Source organism: Leptonychotes weddellii, chromosome 5 (genome assembly GCF_054177405.1).
Source record: "Leptonychotes weddellii isolate Sample4059 chromosome 5, ASM5417740v2, whole genome shotgun sequence".
In the NCBI taxonomy this organism is placed as follows: Eukaryota; Metazoa; Chordata; class Mammalia; order Carnivora; family Phocidae; genus Leptonychotes; species Leptonychotes weddellii.
This window is the reverse complement of record NC_138373.1, coordinates 23,566,700-23,579,296: the sequence shown is the minus strand read 5'-3', so window position 1 is coordinate 23,579,296 and position 12,597 is coordinate 23,566,700. Positions and strand designations below refer to the sequence as shown.

Here is a 12,597-nt window from a genome sequence, read left to right as displayed (position 1 = left end):
TGCAGGGCAAGGAGACCTCTCCTGCTCCTCCTCATAGGAAGGTCCTTTCCACCTTCCCATCAGCCCAGCCCTGTCTGCATGGCCCATTTCCATTTGACAGAGGGAAAGAATCAGCTTCCCCTTTTGCAGTGAGATGTCCTGATTACAATACACTTTTTTTTTTTACACTTTTTTTCCTTCTAACAAGGGTAACTTTTGCGCCCATCTAATTGGCCTGGACCAGAGGGGCTCTGCAAGTCTGACTTCCTTCCAAATGGAAAAAACGGTGTGAACTTTCAAATCAGTTTAAAAAAAATTATTATTAATCTGCCTCGTGGGATACACCATGATCTGACTGAATGTGGGAAGAGTAAGGGAGCCCCCAAGTATCTAATTTAACACCTGAAAATTCCCGAGGATGATTATACCATGGAAAGGAGACATATTGAGGATTGTAAGAAAAGGTTTATTAAAAAATGTAAATGGAAAGGCCATAAAATTCAAATGAGGCTCATTCCCCAGGTTATAACAAGCTCTGTGCTCAGACCTTGTTAATAGCTTTAAAAAAAAAAAAATTTTATTGTAGCTGCTATTTCTTTCGGTTGGTGTAATTAGAGCTTAATTAATTCCCCCCCTAAAGGGGAAAAAGAGGACAAAATAGTATTTGATCTGAGACATGTATAGCGGGCAAAGCGATTAGGATCAGCGAGTTACTTTCTGTTACCTTTTTTTTCCTAGTTGGGTCTTCTGGGAGGCAGACAGTTTTGGACAGAGACTCCCAGTGTCTCCCCTTAGACCAGAGAATCAGCAATGCCAGGACATGCAATAGGGCCAAAGGATTTTATTTAGACAGAGATCACGCAATAAAAAAAAAAAAAAAAACAACCCACACACAATTATAAAGGCTTGCTGCATCAAATCTCTGGTAATAAGGGTTCATTAAATTATTAGTATAAGTACAATATAGTTCAAAGTACTGAAAGCATAGCTCGTGCAGGGTACCAGAAGGAACAGGGTCGCAGTTAGAACTTGGACGTGGAACCAGTCCCAGCTCCCGCACTGTAGCTGCGTGACTTTGCAGACCTCTCTGAGTTTCTTAGAATCTGTCAGTTGAGAAGAGTGATAGTACCTAATTGATAGGCTAGTGGTGAGGAGTAAATGAGGTCATGTAACAAACAACACCAGCTGTAGGAAGTTGCTAAGTGATAGTATGATTTTGTGTGTGTGTGTGTGTCCTGGTTTCACAATACAGCTTAGTGGAATTCGTCTTGGGCAGTTCCCAGTGTGAGAATTAATCACCTCGAGCTTGCGAGGCAGTGACTTATTCTACTGGGCCTGTTAATGCGACCTCTGGTGGCCTCATAGGCTCAGGAGCAGCCATGAGTAGTACAGGTGTGCTGGCTAATTAGAAGAGAGGTGGTGTGCTCAAGAACCTCAAGTCAGTTCACACGCTGGGGTCCCGGGAGCCGCAGGTTGGAAGCCTGGCACTTGTGGGACCTGCTGAGTGGCAGAAAGCGTTCTAGGGTGGGGGTGGGGCCCCAAAAGGATGAGGGGGAGGGGTGGGGAAAGACATTTGTCTCCCACAAGCAAGCTAGGAAGCTCCCAGCTTGCCTTCAGCTGCGTGCCAGGGTCCCCAGGGTTGAGATGGTGAGAAACGGGTGGAGCGAGGAATACGTGCTTCGGTTCCCCAACATGCCCTGAGCTGAAAACCTCAAGCTAGGGCTTAGGTCTGGTTTTCGCCTCCTGGCATTTGCATGCTCCTTTCCTCTGCCTGCATTGTTCACCTCACCTGCTTCATTGAATTCTCCCCTCCTTTTTCTTGCGTATTTCTGCTGGGTGACCACCTCCTCCCCACCCCACCCCCAGATATTAAATCCAAACAGTTATAAGCTCTCACATCCCCTGTAGGACTTTCACTAGGTAAGATTCTTTGACTAAGTCTGTAAACTCCACAAGAGGAGGGATTGTTGTGCTGCTGTTTGTTTTTGTTCAGCTTCATATCCTCCATTTCCAGCTCAATTTAAGATTTGTTGTTTTAGTCAGCTTCTGACTTTAGTGGCTGCCTGCAGACCTTGGCTTATGGCCACATCACCCCAAAATCCACTTCTGTCATTACATCTCTTTCCCTGACTCTGCCACTCCTTCCTCCCCCTTATAAGGGACCTTGGGTTGACCAGGGTAATCCAGAATCACTTTCATCTGCATAGCTTCATTATATCTACAATATTCCTTTTGCCAGGTAAGGTTACATAGTCATAGGGTAAGGAGGTTAGGACATGGACATCTTTTGGGGGGTCATCTCTATACTTACCACACTCTCTAAAGTGGTCTACAGATTTAAATTAGTCCTTATCACTATCACAGCTGGACTTTTTTTCAGAAATTGACAAGCTGATCTGAAAACCCATATGACCTAGGATAGCTGAAACAATCTTAAGAAGAACAAAGTTGGACTTACAGTTCTCACTGTCAAAACTTTCTCCAAAGCTACAGTAATCAAGACAGTGTGGTACTGGTATAAGGCTAGACATAGAGATCAATGAAACAGAATTGAGAGTCCAGAAATAAGCCCTTACATTTATCATCCATTGATTTTCGACAGAGGTGCTAAGACAATTTAATGGGGGAAAGAATAGTCTTTCTAACAAATGATGTTAGGCAGCCATATATTCACAAGATGAAACTAGATCCCTACCTCACATCAAAAAATTAACTCAAAATATCTTATCAAACCGAACGTTAAGAGTTGACACTATAAAACTCCCAGAAAAAAAAAATAGGGGTATATCTTTGTAACCTTGTGTTAGGCAAAGCCTGCTTAGTTATGATATCAAAACAGAAGTGACAGAGGAAAAGAGAGACAACTGAACTTCATCAAAATTTAAAAACTTTTGTGCCTTTTAAGACATGAAAAAAGTTAAAAGGCAACCCACACAATGACAGTATTTGCAAATCATGTATCAGATGAGGACCTTGTATCTATAATATATAAAGAACTCTTATAATTCAACAATAAAAACTCAATTTAAAAATGGGAAAAAGATGTCAGTAGACATTTGTCCAAAGAAGATAAACAGATGGCCAATAAGCCCTGAGTAGATGGTCAATATCATTAGTCACTAGGAAAATGCAAGTGAAAACCATAATGAGATACCACTGCATACCTACTAAAATGTTTATAATAAAAAAAAAGACAATAATGAGTGTTAGCAAGGATGTGGAGGAATTAGAACCTTAATGTATTATTGGTGGGATTGTAAAATGGTGCAGGCACTTTGGAAACCAGATTGGTAATTTCTCAAAATGTTAAACACAGCTACCATATGACAGTAAGTGTTCTCCTAGGTATATATCCAAGAGATTTGAAAACATACATCCATATAAAAATGTGTTCATAGGGGCATCTGGGTGGCTCAGTTGGTTGAGCGTCTGCCTTTGGCTCGGGTCGTGATCCCAGGGTCCTGGGATCGGGCCCCTCCATCATCCTGGGCCTCCCTGCTCAGCAGGGAGTCTGCTTCTCCCTCTGCCTCTGCCCCTCCCCTGTTCATGCTCTCTCTTGCACGTGCCCCCCCCAAAATAAATAAAATCTTTAAAAAAAATGTGTTCATAAATGTTGATAGCAGCCCTACTCACATTAGCCCCCAAATTGCAACAACCCAAGTGTCCATCAACTTATGAATGGAAAAAGTAAAACATGGTGTATCTATACCTGTAATATTATTCAGTTGGAGAAAGGAATGAAGTAGGGACACCTGCCGTACCATGGATGGATCTTGAAAACATGAGGCTAAATGAAAGAACCCATCACAACAGCTCCCGTATTCTGTGATTCCATTTATATGAAATGTCCAGAACAAACAAATCCATAGAGATAGAAAGTAGATTAGTGCTCACCAGGGACTGGGAAGGGTGAGGAGTGTATAGTGACTACATAATGGGTATGGACTTTCTTTTTGGGTTGATGAAAATGTTCTGGTGTTAGATAGTAGTGATGGTTGAACAACCCTGAGTTTACTAAAACCCAGTAATTCATACAGTTTAAAAGGCTGAATTTCATGGTATGTGAATTATATCTCAATAACGCTGTTATTTAAAAAAAAAAAGAAATCATAAAATGTACTCAAACCAACAAAAGGAAGAAATAGAAAGGAAACAAACAGATGGATCTAATAAAAAAACAAATAGTAAGATGATGGACATGAATCTATATTAATAATCATATTAAATTTAAACAGTCTAAACATTTTTATGAAAAGGCAAGAAGGTCAGCTTGGATTAAAAAAAAATCAAGACCTGGGGCGCCTGGGTGGCTCAGTTGGTTAAGCGACTGCCTTCGGCTCAGGTCATGATCCTGGAGTCCCAGGATCGAGTCCCGCATCGGGCTCCCTGCTTGGCAGGGAGCCTGCTTCTCCCTCTGACCCTCCCCCCTCTCATGTGCTCTCTGTCTCTCTCATTCTGTCTCAAATAAATAAATAAAATCTTTAAAAAAAAAAAAATCAAGACCTAACTAGATGCTGGAAATAGAAGAAATGCTCTTTAAGTACAAATACATAAATAGCTAAGATAGGAAAAGATATCCCATGCTAACACTAGTTTTATAAAAAGTTGGCACAGTTATATTAGTATCAGAGAAAATAGATTTCAGAGCAAAAATAAAAGCTACGTTGTAATAATAAAGGGGGTGATTACTCCAGAGGATGTCTGGGTACCCAGTAACACAGTAACAGACCTTGGAAAGACATGAAGCAAAAACTGAGAGAAATTCAAAAGCGAAGTAAAGAACTCCACAATTACGGTTAGAAATTTCCAGCTTGGAGCGCCTGAGTGGTGCAATTGGTTAAGCGTCCGAATCTTGATTTCAGGGTCGTGAGATGGAGCCCTTCGTCAGGCTCCACGCTCAGCATGGAGTCTGCTTTAGATTCTCTCTTTCCCTCTGCCCTTTCCCCCACTTGTGCCCTCTCTCTAAAATAAATAAATAGAATCTTAAAAAAAAAAAAAAAAGAAAAGAAAAATTTCCAGCTCATCCCTCAGTAATTGATAGAATGAGTACCTGGAAAATCAGTGAGGATATGGAAAGACTTGAACACACTGAACCAACTGCATTGAATTCACACCCACAGAACACTCTCCACCTAACAGCAGCAGAATTACAAGTTCTTTCCGGTGTGCTCTGAATGTACACACAGAGCACTGAGCATATAGACCACGTCCTGGGCCAAAACACAAGTTCCAATAGAGTAAAAAAAGATTGAAGTCATCCAAAGAATGTTTTCTGACTATAACGGAATTCAATTAGAAATGAATCACACATCTCTGGAAAACTCCAAATATTGTGGAAACTTAATAGCATGTTTCTAAGTAAACCATGGGTCAAAGAAGAAGTCAAAAGAGGAATTGCAAAGTATATTGAACGGAGGGAAAGTGAGAACACTCCATATGTCAAAACGTGGAGTGTTGCGAAAACAGTGGTTAGACAGAAATTTGTAGTATTAAATGCCTACATTAGAAAACAAGCAAGGTTGGGAATTAAGGACCTCAGTTTCCACCCTGAAATGGAGCATGAGGAGCAAGTTAGACTCCAAGTAAGCAGAAGAAATGCTATAAGAAACATCAGAGCAGAGACAAATGATATAGAAAACAGAGCAAAGAGTAAAACTAAAAGCCGACTCTTTGAGAGCGTCATCAGTACAATTGATAAACCTCTCGCCAGACTGATGGAGAAAAAGAGACACAAATAACCAATATCAGGAATGAAAAAGGTGATCTCATTACAGATTCTATAGATATTTAAAGGATAATAGGGTGAATATCGTGAACAGCTCTGTGTCTGTAAGTTCAGCAGCCTGCCTGGTTCCCTGAAAGACGCAAACTACCAAAGCTCCTTCGCAATGAAACAGACAGCTCATATAGTGCTGTATCAACTAAAATGAAATTGTAGCTTAAGAATTTCCCACAAAGAAAACTCGAGGTGCAGTTGGCTTCCCTGGTGAACTCTCCCACACATTTCAGAAAGAAATATCACCAATTCTGCCCCGACCCTTCCAAAAAATTGAAGAGGAAGGAACACTTGCAAATTCATTGTATGGATCTAAGACTCTTCTGCTACCAATACTCATCAAAGACATTGCAAGAAAAATAGAACCACAGTGAGGTTCTGGTCACTCCCAGGACAGAGTCTGGATGTGAACATATGGAGGATCCGTCTGGGTAAAAATTCTGTGGGACAGTGGTTAAGAGAGGTTTAGTCAGGCCAAATTCAGGTTCAGAATGCTGTCTGTGACATTTGATCAATTGCATGATCTTGGACAGGTCACTTTACCCCCTCTGACCCTCAGTTTTTTTATCTATAAAATCAAGGTAATCCCAGTACCTGTTGCTGAGGATAGGATAATATATTGGCTGTGGCCTCAAGCAGTGCCTGGGACGTAATAGGTAGTTCAATAGCTATTAACTGTAACAAGATAATATTCTTGTTAAGATAAAGAAGGCTTATGCCTTTTGTGGTGTGAATAAATGTTTGCTGCCAGTAGTTATTTTTTGATCAATGAAGCCATCTCAAAAATTATTGTTTTTCTTTGCATTTGAAGGAAGAATTAAAATCCTCCATAACTACACAACTTATATAACAACATACTTATCTGTTAAACGGGAAGCAGTTGCCTCTTTTTTTTTTTTCCCTGTCTTAGGAAGAAGGAAGATTTTTCTGCTTCAGTATGATGCAAAAATCCCTTTTTGGCCATCTTTTCCTGTCCGCCAAGGACCTGACTTTCCCATTCAGCAGTCACTCAGTTCAAGCTGAGATAGAATCTAAAGGAGTATTCTCACCAGAATCAGCTCGTTTGCCCAAACCCCTGTGGTTTACAGCCTTACTTGAGGGGAAAAAAAAAAAAAAAAGCCTGTTTGGAAGAGAGCTTTACCTGGCTCTGCTCAGAGCCTTGCCCTCCCCATGGCCTGGAGAATAAAAACCAAGGGATAGCCCTGAGTGCTTATCCTTGTTTATCTAGGCCTCCTATCCAGTCGCCAAGACACCCCAATGCAAAGGATTCAAAGTTAAAATGCAGTCCTTTCCCCCTCCTGGCTAGGCTAACGGAGATTTACGCAAAGAACTGGTTCCATAAACTCTATGTATGGTTTGCACCATCCCACCTCCATCACCAGCAAATCCTCATCACCAGTGAAACTGTGTTAGAGAAACTGACTTAGGTGAGAACCTCCCACCGCAAATCGCAACCCTGAAAAGGACATATCTCCTGTCTATGAACACACGGCAAAGCATTCAGACCAGGTGGGGAGTCCACACTCCCAGATGCTTTAAGGACAGGCCCTCAGAAATCAATGAAAAGCTGTGTCCCCGCCCTCCTCCTGTCCCCGGCAGAGGTGTCCTGCTTATTATTTTTACTGCAGGGGTCGGCAACTAAGGCAGGAGGAAGACTTGCTGTGTCTGAGGCAGACAAGACCGAGGGAAGTAGCCTGGTTCTTGTTTTTGAAGCTTTGGAAGCACAAAGACCCTGCCGGCTGATTCATGTGCCTTAATAATTGTCCCATATTCTGAAAAATAAGATTACTCACTCCCTATCCCATGGAGAGGACCAAGTAACTCTGGAGAGAGAGAGAGAGAGAGAACAAGTGTGCACAATTACTGGGATATTTTTCCCTCTTCTTTGGGGCTAAGACAGGGTTTCTTAACTTCAGCCCTATTGACATTTTGAACCAGAGAATTCTTTGTTGGGGGGGATGGTTATCCTGTGCACTATAGGATGTTTTGCTCTGTTCTTGGCCTCTACCCACTAGATTCCAATAGCAGCCCCCTTCCCCAAATGCCTCCAAACATTGCTGAATGTCCCCTGGACGGGGGTCGGGGTGCAAATGTCCCCAGGGCTGCAAACTCCCCTGGGGGCTGAAAACTACTGACCTACACAAAAACATGGGAGTGAAGATATTTCTCATTAGAGCTACTCTAGCTTTTTCTTAAGAAAAATAGAAGGAGACAAACTCCTTGACTTCACACAGCAAATGAGAGGGTGATGAGAGAAGACAGGTGGGTTTGCAACCATCTCTTTAAGATGGTCAAACACTGTCCCAGCAGTAAATGCGGCAGCAATTTATTTCATTAGAAAAATACAAAGACTTGGCTTTGCAGGGCTGTCTCCAGGCTGCGTTGGAGGACACAGAATGACTGAACAATATTTATGAACATCCAGTCCCACCCCCAGTGTAGGATGCATCGCAGACCCAGCAGACACAGAACAGTCCGACCCACCAGAGGTGCACACAGGAGTGTATCAGTTTCTAAGTAGTTCTCTCCCCTCCAGTAATCATGGCCCTGAGTGGTCAGAGGACAATTCCTCATCCCTTAACAAAACTAAGAAGGGGCCCTTCGGAGAAACAAACTGTGAGAGGAGAGACATGGTCCCCTCCTCTGCACAGCGGTCACCAGGAATTATGGTACAGCCAACATGTGCTGGGGGTGGCAGATCCACGCCAGCCATGAGGGAAGGACAGGGCCGTGGTCAACTGAGGAATGTCCTCCCAAAGATGTCAAAGTCCAAATCCCCTGACCTGCGAATGTGTTCCCTTCCCAGGCACATGGGATTTTGCCGATGTGGTTGAGTTAAGGATTTTGAGAGGGGGAGATCATCCCAGATGACCCTGGGGGAGCTGATGTAATCACAGGGTGTTTATAAGAGTGAAGCAGGAGGCACTATAATGATGGAAGCAGAGGGAAAGAGAGGGAGAGATTTGAAGATGCTACCTTGTTGGCCTCCAAAATGGAGGAAGGCGGTCATGAATGAAAAGATGTAGGTGATCTCTTGGAAGCTGGGAAGGTTGAGGAAAGAGAGTCTCCCTCCAGAAGGAACACAGCCCTGCAGGCCCATTTTACACTTACGACTTCAGATGGGTAAAATAATACATATGCGCTGTTTTAAGTCACTAAATTTGTGACAATTGGTCATAGCAGTCCTAGGAAACAGACATGGAACCCTCCAGGGAATCACAGAGTTCAGGGTTAGAGACCAAGCTTCCAGACAGTATCTGGGGTCCCTATCATCTGAGTCTCATTTTACTTTTCTGTAAAATAATTGCTGGGTCTCCCCTGCTCAGACTCTACATTCTGCCATTTCACTGCCCTGAAAACATTTCACTGCTCCTGGGGTGCCCGAGAAAGCAGGGGCTGTGGTGTCAACCTCAGCCTTTGAGGTATGATTTAAAAAAAAGAGAAATCTGATCTTTGTCCCTGGGTTCTGGCCTGGAGCTTTCAAAACCTTTGGAATTTCCCGAGTGATGGGGTGTCTTTGTTATTCATAGGAGGATTCCCTTTTGGCCACACCAGAGTTTATGCTAATGAGATGACTCATGCTGGACTCTGTGGTGGACGCTTAGGCAGTTTCCAATCACGTGATTACAGGCTTAGCCCTTTGGGGTCTCTGGCTAGCCCAGACCTCCTGGAGGGCAGAACAGCTGGAGACTGAGTCCTTCCAAGTGGCCAATGATTTAATCACTCATACGGTAGTGAAGCCTTGGCAGAAACCCTGGACAAGGAGACTCAGAGCTTCCTGGCTGGTGAAATATTGATAGGCAGGGTGGTACACCCCAGACTTTACCGGGACAGAAGCTCCCGCACGCAGGACCCTTCTGAATCTCATCACCTTATAAATCTCTATATCTGGCTCTTCAATTATATCCTTGATAATAGAACAATCATCACAAGTATAACACTTCCTGAGTTATGTGAGTCCTCTAGCTAATTGTCAGACCTGAAGGGGGATCATAGGAACCCCCCCGAATGTGTAGCCAAAGTGGCCAGGAAAAAGTGTGGGGTGGCCCCTGCTACTCAGGGCTGGTGTCTGAAGTGAAGGGGGTCTTGTGGGACTGAGCACCCTAAGGGGTGGAGGAGTTTGATGTGAATTCCAGGTAGTTAGCGCCAGTTGACATCACAGGATCAGTGTTGGAGTGTAGCCTTTGACTGGTCGTACTGTCCTTAGGGTCTAGTGTTCCTCAGCTAAGTGAGTAGACAAGTGGGCTTCATGACTTTTGGCAGCAAGTCTTTTCTTCCTAGATAATATCTTACCCCTAAGCTAAATGTATGCCCAATATTACACATATATATGTATATATGTGTGTGTGATAAATTAAAACAAATTTTAGACCATGAATCACTTCCAAATCCTCCTTCTTCTTACCCCAGAATATCTCTGTGAAAACCTAGGGTCCCACTAGTAATCAGAAGGCCACTGGCCTAGGTGATCTGAGATCCCCTATTCTCTCAGGCAATGCTGTTCTACACTCTCAAAGTCTAATAAACAGAGATCTGATTTCCCCGAGGCCCTGGATGCTTCTTCAGAGGCCCCTTCCTCTCTCAAGCAGCTCCAACGGGAACTAATGGTAAAGTAAGCAGCCTCTTGACGGAGTTGGAAATGAGCTCTCACTCCTACTAAACTTCTCCCCCCGGCACCAAGGTCAAACCTGTGTGGCCACAGAGCCCAGCTCTTTATTATCAGAAATAAAATAAATCCTGCTCTTCTCTCCTCCCCCATGCAGGGCTGCAGCATGCTCTGGCCCTATCTCTGGTAATATCAGGCTTATAAGAACAGTTTCTCACTTTTATTCATTTGAGAATTGAATTAGCTTTCACATTTGCCTCTACAGCTTCAAAGAACATCTCCCAGCCATCATTTACCACACTATTAAATCGAGGAGCATCTTGTCGGTACATCTGATAATTTGATTCTGAGTGATGTTTGCGTTGTTGCTAAGCATTTGAGCCCGCAACAATAACCTTACAGATATATGGCTGGGCCTTTTAACTACCAACTCAAAAGAGATTTCAACAACTGGATGTAGCACTGGTAATGAAGAGACTAGATTACTTTAAAAGTTATTATGTTTCAATAGGGGGAACTGGATTCAATTTAAAGATACTCCCAGCTCTGGCTAAAGTAACATCTTTAGTTTCTCATGTGAAACTGGGTAAAAAATCTGATGGTGCAGCTGCAGGAAAATTTTCAAGTCCCAGCATATTAAGTAGGTTCGGGATTGTCACTGTGACATTCCCTGCTTAGTTCAACCTTGCCAATAAGACTTGCCACGAGTTACAGGATAGATGGTAAGAACCTAGGATTTAGATCTAAAAGGTAGAGGTGCAAATCGCATCTCTGATTCTGGCACAAAGCATATACAATATTACATATTCCTCAGTTTCCTCTCCTGTAAAGTCAGGAAAATAATAATAGTAATTTAAAAATAATAATAGGGTTGTAGGAGGGATGACTGGAGATCAGAATTTCTCAACCTTGGTACTATTGACCTTTGGGTCTAGATCATTCTTTGTTGTGGGGGCCTGTCCTGTGTATCGGGGGCTGTTTAGTCGAACACCTGGCCTCTGCCTACCAGATCCAGTAGCAGACTCCTTCTACAGTGACAGTCAAAATTGTGTTCAGACATTGCCAAATGTCCCAGGAGACAGAGTCACCCTGATTGAGAACCATTGGTTTAGATAATGTTTTCAAAGCTCGTAGATGGTGCCTGACACACAGTGAGAGCTCAGCAATTGGTAACTGTTACTAAGATTTGTTTTTAAAAAAGGATCTGAGCAGCCTGAATCACTCTAATTAATCCTGGGTCGAGTGTCCTGTCCTTGGGTCTCTGCTATACTTGTTAGACCAGGATGTCTGTGAATCCGGCTCAGGAGAATGTCGAAGGAGATGTGAATTCTGCTGGCTTTTGTGTGACCTGAGTTCTCTATCTGCAGGCTCACAGTGCAAAGGTCAATGTAGTCACCATTTTGCTCAGGGCAGGCTATGATATCTGGGGACAAGGGAGGTTGACCAACACAATGTGTCTTTCATCCATCCATCCATTTATCCATCTATGTAACAGGCCGTTACATAGAGTCTATTATATGCCAAGTTCTGTGCTGAGCTTTTGGAACATAGTGACTAAGGGCTGGTCTCTGTCTTCTAGAAGTTACAGGGTAGCAGGAAACACAGAGAAGTAGGAGACAATTATAATATACAACTATGATGGGGAAAAAAGAGAGAGAGAAAATAATTTGGCCCCCTAGCGCAACCCAGAATGTTAGGGAAAGTTTTTAAAATTTAGAACCTGGTTTTCTCTCCCAAAACTGGTTGCAAAGATTTATCTCATATTTAAGCTCTTCACTTTTCAGATAAGAGAACTCAAGCACAAAGAGGGGATAACTCTTATTCAAGGAAACACAGTAAATTTGTACCAGAGCTGAGTTCAGGTTTCTTTACACTATAGGTCTCCTTGTAGGAGGCAAGTTGATATAATAGAGTGAACATGGCCAGCAAAATGTTTTATTCCCTAGAGGAAAATCCAATGATTTCTCAGTGTCTGGTAAGGCATCCTGGTGTGTGTCTATGTGTGTGTGTGTGTGTGTGTGGCTATTGAGAGATTGGGAAGATCTGTGTGGTATTTGTCCATTGCTGGACGTTTCAAAGAATATAGATTTCTTAACAGGAGGAATTGTTGGCATGAAGTGGTCTACATGGTCCTGCACACTGCTGAATGGGGCTGAATGCCTTTCTAGCAGAGGCATTGAAGAGTGTGAATGAAAGTCTCTGTGTTCTAGAAATGTCTCAGCAGCATGAGGGGGGG

General features: G+C 42.9%; 1 long non-coding RNA gene across 2 annotated transcripts in view; it reads left to right on the top strand.

Moving 5' to 3' along the window:
- The window catches only part of LOC145721574 (uncharacterized), a 424,011-nt gene that overhangs the window by 329,680 nt on the left and 81,734 nt on the right, over positions 1-12,597 (top strand). The window lies entirely within an intron of this gene.